Source organism: Uloborus diversus, chromosome 8 (genome assembly GCF_026930045.1).
Source record: "Uloborus diversus isolate 005 chromosome 8, Udiv.v.3.1, whole genome shotgun sequence".
NCBI lineage: Eukaryota > Metazoa > Arthropoda > Arachnida > Araneae > Uloboridae > Uloborus > Uloborus diversus.
Window position 1 is genome coordinate 87662173 of NC_072738.1, and position 7305 is coordinate 87669477.

Genomic DNA, 7305 nt, shown 5'->3' on the forward strand with positions numbered 1-7305 from the left:
CAACTTTTAACATTATTTACATAAAGAAGTCGCACATCTATTTTTACCACTAATTTTCGCACAATGAAAGAGAAAATGCAATTTGAAATGGAAGTAATCAGTAACAGAAACAACATTTTTACGTTTGCATTGTCCTAACACAAATTAATATTTTATTACACATATATTTTTGTCAAATTTTACATAAGAGGTATAAATAATTCAATTTTGTTTCCCAGAATGTTTTGGTTTAGACTTTTTTTTAGTGTAATTTTTAAAAAAGAATTTTAGTTGCAAATTAATTGCATTGCGATAGCTAAAACTTTAACCGTAACGCAGCTTATGTTTACAAATTCGCTTTCGTTTTAGCAGAAACAGTGAGAGCAGAAAGAAATTTATTTTGTCGGTTATTCTACATGACGCATAACAGTCAGGGGCGCCCCGATGTTTAGTCACTATGACCTCCCCAAAAATTTCTTTTTTCGGCAAATTTTATCTGACAATTTGGCAAATTTCAATGAGATTTTTAAATGCCCGAATATACCTTTATGTTGCACGAATGTACTCAATTGGCCAATGTAGGCCGACAAGTGTTACTTTGCAGTATGCTCATGAAAACCGTCTATAAAATAGCTGGCCTGAAACCATTCTCTTGATGTTCTATCGAATATTTAAGCATCAGGAATGTTGATCATTGAAAACATTTGTCGCCCAGTAGAATCCTTTTCCAAAATCTCAATTTGAGGGATAAGTCTTCTAAAAAAAATGAAGAGGACCTGTTTTAGCAGTTACAGATTTCATTGTTTTCAACAGAAATGACGGTGAATCTTGATGTAATTTCAGAATTCCACACCGTATAAGAGATTGGATTTCACATAGTAATAATCTGTCATATCTGTTTAACATTCGTTTTTCTGTCTTAAATTCCCGGTTGCAAAGGACAAACGAATGTCGTCTCAGAGCAATCTTGTTAAATTTCTTCAATGTTATACCTAGAAAAAGTTTCCTGCAGTGTTCTTATTTTGACCAGCGTCTACCCACCTCACTGAAAGCGTACATTATTTTTTTACAGTTCCCAGAATGATGTTAATAAAATCCATGATAAATTAGCGAATTTCATTCCGATACTTTTCTGCTTTATCCATCAGGGCCGGTTCTAGTAGTTCTGCCGCCCTAGGCGATATTAAGAGTGCCGCCCTCCCCCCCCCCCATCGAATAATAATAAAAATAATAATATAATATAATATATTAATAAAATAAAAATAATAATAAATTGCTTTAAATTAAAGTGAGTTTCTAGTTAAATTCCAAACTGGGTTTTGCATATCCAAGCACTATGGTGCATTAAATTATCTTTTTAACTATTAAAGTAGTACATCGATCTCTTGGCAGAGAAACAGATATTGATATTTTCAAAAGACTTTTAAATCACGCAATTTGCCGCGAAGCACTGGTACATACTCTTTTTTTTTTTTTTTTTTTCCCAGCATTGAAGCAGTGAATCTTATGGCGCTGAAAGATATTCATACTGCAAAAAAAAAAAATAATAATAATAATAATAATAGTGTTTGCCGCTCTAGGCGGCCGCCTAGCTCGCCTACCCTAGGAGCCGGGCCTGGCTTTATCTCACATCGCCAGATTCCCTGGAAGAAAATTTCAAGAATAGTTAAAATTCCCTTTTTTGAGCAAAAATGCAAAAAAATTCCCTTATAATATACTAACTCTAACAATAAGGAAAACAATGAGAAGGGGGCCATGGCTACACTGATAAAGTTTTAAAAATAGTTAAAAACCTTTTTTAGAGCTAAATATAAGAAAATCCTTTTATTCCTCGAAGTCTAAGAAGAATATAAAAACAACGCCGGGGAGCATAAAAACACACTGAGGAAGTTTCAAGTATAATTTTTTAAACCCTCTTTCCTTGCTTAAATTGGAAAAAAAAAAAAAAAAACATTGTAATTCATGTGAAGTCTAACAAGAATAATGGAAACAATGCCAGAGGTAGGGTATGACCACCCCACGGAAATTAAAAAAATATCAAGTGTATACCAAATATTTGGGTTCATTTAGCATAATGGGCTCGTCTTGTTAGATGTGTTTACTTCCCCCATGGAAGAAAGAAAAGGGGTGTTAGTAAGTGTCCGATAAAAAGTTATACGTTTAATGGTCGTGCATTAAGTTAAAGTTAGATTTAAATTTTAACCAGACTTTATGCAGTGCTATGTAATTATTCGTCATTCCCTTTTCAGTATGGGACCCTCCAAACCACTCCTCTTGTTAATATTACCAAAGATTGTCTACAAACCATGTTTTAAAAAATAACTTGTAAAAGTTTCCAGGGGAGGGTTTCCCACCTTTCATTTTCATCAACATCGTTCAAGATCGGCCTACATTTTATTTTAGCGCTTAAGTTTCAAAATGTTTCCGGGGGAGAACTCCTCTCTCCCTAACATCATTGAGAGTCTTCAAGAATTAAGTTTCTGGAGCTTCAATTTCGAAAAATCGCTGGTCCTCAAAAAGTTACTCATTTGAATCATGGATTGCCTACATTTGCAATTTAAAGAGTTCAATTTTGAAAAAATTTTGGGAGTGGACCTCAGAATCTCTTCAACCTCTAACCTTACCTAAGGTAGTCTAGAATGCGTTTTTAAGTCTAGAAATTAGTAAAATTTCCTTTTGATATCTCCTCCCCTTAACACCACCAAAAATCGTCTAAAACAGCCTTTTTAGAGCTACAATTTCAGGGGGAACGTTCCAAACCTCTTCTCCCCTGCCATTACCAAAGATAATTAGAATGCATCTTTAAGACTGCAAATTAGAAAAAATTCTTCGTGTGGGCCCTCAAATTTCTCCTCCACATATCAACACAAAAATATCGTATTAAACTGTGTTTTTGTCTCTACAATGGCAAAAAAATCCGCCGGAGAAACCCGGAATCTCCCTCTTCTTAACATTATTGGAGATAATGTTTGCGTTTTTAAGGTTTCAATTTCGAATAATGACCGGGGTCGCACCCGAGCCCTTAATATTGCAAAAGACAGTTAAAATGCATTTCTAAGATTACAAAAATTTCTTTAGATGGGCCCTCTAATCTCTTCTTTCTCTAACGTCATCAAAGATCCTTAAAATACACCACCAGCTCAGTTATTCCATCGGTAATCCTCGGTATGGAATAACTGAGCTGGTGGTGTATTTTAAGTATTTCTGCCTTAGCCCTGGCTTTAGGGCAGTAACTTATACAAAAAAAGTCATCAAAGATCGTTGGGTCTTTGTACACTTGGCGTAAACACACGACGCGACCGATTAGCACCCACTTCATTAAACCTCATTAGATGCGGAGGTACCCAAATCATCAGACAAGTTCCAGTGTGAACTTCTCTGGCGATTTAAGCGGCAACATCAAACGGCGACCGCGCTCTCTCTTGAAACGGCGCATTTATATGTGTTATGAATATTCTATGGCAAATTTTCAGTACTATTTTAAATGTTGCATCATGTTTAAATCATGTAATTATTTATTTATTTCAATAAAATGAAAGCTATATATCGGGATACCATACTATTCTGGCGTTCAATCGATTTAAACAGTAATTACTAATTTTGTAAATTTACATTTTAAAATGTAAAACATATTTCAGAGCTTCAACTTTTTTTCTTTTTTCTTTTAAATCTTAACTGCTTGTCTTGAGAGAAAACAAAGAGGTAAAATAATAATTATAATTAAATGCTATTATGACTTTTTGGAAGCTGATTTGGGATCCCAATATCATTCTGTAGGTTGAAAAAAAAAAAAATTTTTTTTTCACTAATGATACTATGCAACAAAAAAGACCTTTGTGATGCGATTTTAACTGTGCAACACGCAATATTTCCAATATATACTGTCAGCCCCGCTTAATCGGGTAACGGATAAACGAATATCCCGCTTATACGAATAAAATCATCCGGAACCAAATATTTCCTCATAGACGCAATGTTAATATCCCCGCTTAATCGAATAATTTCCCCGAATAATCGAATAATATTAATCAGCTTTCTCAAATATCTTTGCTGAGGAAAAATTTTGACTAAATTAGAAAGAAAAAAGTAAGAAATTGTGATGCTAAAATATAAAGTAATATTTATCGCCGACAATGGGCGAGAAAAACAACATTCATAATCCATCAAAACGTAGTTACCACTATTCTATCAAACTCCTTTTATTTCGTCATTACAAAAAAAAAAAAAAAATGTGTAGTCGATAATTAAATTACAATACACAAATAAATGTACACATTTTAGACGAGGATAAATTGACAAATGTTAAATGTATGATACGGTAGACGAGAAGTGGAAAAAGAGAGTCAGAAAAGTATTCGCAAAAGATCTTGAGCAAGCAATCCCATAATGTGGAATTTTTCAAAAAAAATTTAAAAAAGGTGCTAAAACAAAGATTTTATAGCTCAAGTCATAAGTTACTTTTTATAATATTGTAACGGATTCGGTGCGACTTCCACTTTCTTGTAATGAAAACACAGTTCTTGATAAAAACACAGGAAATTTATTTACACTATGTACAGGAAAGATCGTCAACAACTGCTAAATTATTCATCAGCAATTAAGCAATTATCACACAACACCGTAAACTCAACGTTTACACACGTATTTACTTCCAAATACGAAAACAACACAGCGAAATGCCTCGCTATAAACAGAGCTAATACACACTCAGCACAAATTCTCAATCGAAACTAAACTGTTTATCCATCGCTAACGGCTTAAATACACCGAAAAGAACTTTCTCAAATATTCCACACGCTTCTGTAAAGTAGTAGACCGTTATCGATGAAAAGAAAGAAAATAGGGGTCGTATACTTTAGCCGAATGAAAAAGGGGTTGTATATTCATTACGGGAAACTATTTACAGGTTACGTTACTACAATAATTACTATTTACAGAATTTGTAACATTGCCCCCTTCCTAAGGACTGCACGTCCCGGGCAGTACAATCCCCAGAAAGAGTGCCAAACTTCTATCACAAGTTCACAAATACACACATTAAATAATAACCAATAATGCATAGGAAACACAATAATAACAAGAAATATTACCAAACATTAAGAGCAAAAAAATTATCTACAACTTTTATGTTATCAACCATGGTTGTTTACGTAATACTCATGAACTATGGCCATAGTATGGGGCTAACCGATCATAATGTACAACCCTAGGTTTTGCATTAGGTGATTTTTGGATCCTCACTACGACGTCATTTAGTCGGTTAAGGACTTTGTAGGGTCCATCCCAATGCGATTGCAACTTGGGTGAAAGATCTTTCCGTCGGATGGGATTCCATAACCAAACCTTGTCGCCTTCGTTGAATTCATGTCCAGTAGACCTTGTGTCGTATCGGGTCTTCATCTTCTCCGCCGCGATGTTGATTCGCTCTCGTGCGAAGTTATGAACGCCTTCCAACCGGGCCTGGAGATCCTGGATGTACTCCTCAGGCGATGAAGGCGCATCCGGAGGACGACCGAAGACGAGATCACAAGGTAGCCGAAGCTCTCGTCCGAAGAGCATCTGAGATGGGGCGTATCCGGTAGTCTCGTGGACAGCACTGCGGTAGGCCAGCAGGAACAAAGGTAGCTTCTTGTCCCAATCCTGTTGATTTCTGGATACCATAAGCGAGAGATTATTCAGGATTGTGCGGTTAAATCTCTCCACCATGCCGTCCGATTGTGGGTGTAGTGGTGTTGTCCTAGTTTTCTCAATTCCGAAAATTTGACATAGGCCCTTAAACACAGCAGAGATAAAATTCCTCCCTTGATCGGAATGAATCTGCAAAGGTGTTCCGTATCTCGAGATCCAATGTTGGACTAGAGTCTCTGCTACGGTGGTAGCCTCTTGATCTGGAATGGGATATACTTCCGGCCATTTGGTGAAGTAGTCGATGGAAACAAGAATGTATTTGTTCCCATCAGCAGTTCTTGGTAGAAGACCCAGGATGTCGATCCCAATTCGTTCGAAAGGAGCTCCAACGTTGTACAGATGTAGCTTCCCTCTGCTTCTTTTCTTCGGTCCTTTACGAGCAGCACAGGCGTCACAAGAATGGCACCACTTCTCTACGTCATCCTTCGCCTTGCTCCAGAAGAAGCGTTCCCGAACTTTATTGAGGGTTTTCAAGACACCAAAATGTCCTCCAGTCGCACTACTATGTATTTCTTTCAGAACATCTGAAATCCTTGATCGGGGAAGTAGTAACTGCCACCTAGATGTTTTGCCGTCGTCAGATTCCCATTTTCGGTGTAGCACGCCGTTCCGTAAATGGAGCGAGTTCCATAAAGCCCAGTATCTTTTTGTTGCAGGACTGAAGATGGAAACGTCCTGCCAGCTAGGTCGCCGACTGTCCCTTTCCATAAATTCCAAAATTGGTTTTATGTCGGAGTCTTCAAGTTGATCTTTTCGAACTTGGTCATCACTCCATGGATCAGGTTCTGATGATGTTGGAGTCACTGTCACCTGATAGGCGGTAGGGCTAGTCGTTCCATACTGTTTCTCGATTCGGGAACAATAGTGGCAGTTCTCAGGACAGGGTCTCCTTGATAAAGCGTCAGCATTACCGTGAGATAACCCTTTTCGATGCTTGATCTCCATGTCATATTCCTGGAGCCGCTGTATCCATCTGGCTATCTGGCCTTCTGGATTCTTGAAGTTCAAAAGCCAAGTTAATGAGGCATGATCTGTCCGAAGCAGAAATTTTCGGCCGTAGAGGTAATGATGGAAGTGTTCTACAGCTTTCAATATGGCCAGTAACTCCTTTCTGGTGACGCAGTAATTTCGCTCCGACTTTGATAAGCATTTGCTCCAATAAGCGATGACATGTTCATTTCCGTCAATTTCTTGGGATAAAACAGCTCCGATGCCCTCGTTGCTCGCATCAGTGTCCAGGATGAAGGATTTTTCAGGCTGAGGATAGGCGAGGATAGGCGTTGATGTTAAAGCCTCCTTCAGTCGTAGAAATGCACCTTCGCATTCTTTGGACCATTCAAACTTTTGCTTGCTCTCCGTCAGCTTATGCAAAGGTCGTGCAATGTTGGAAAAACCCCTCACAAACTTCCTGTAGTACGTGCAGAGCCCCAGGAAACTTCGCAGCTGATGGATGTTTTCGGGACGACTCCAACTCTTGACAGCAGACACCTTTTCTGGATCGGTTTGTACACCTTCAGAAGAGATGATGTGACCAAGGTAGTTCACTTCCCGGCGGAACAAATTACATTTGGACGGGCTTAACTTCAGATTGGCTTCCTTAAGCTTTTGCAGCACCTTCCTAAGATTTGCCAGATGTTC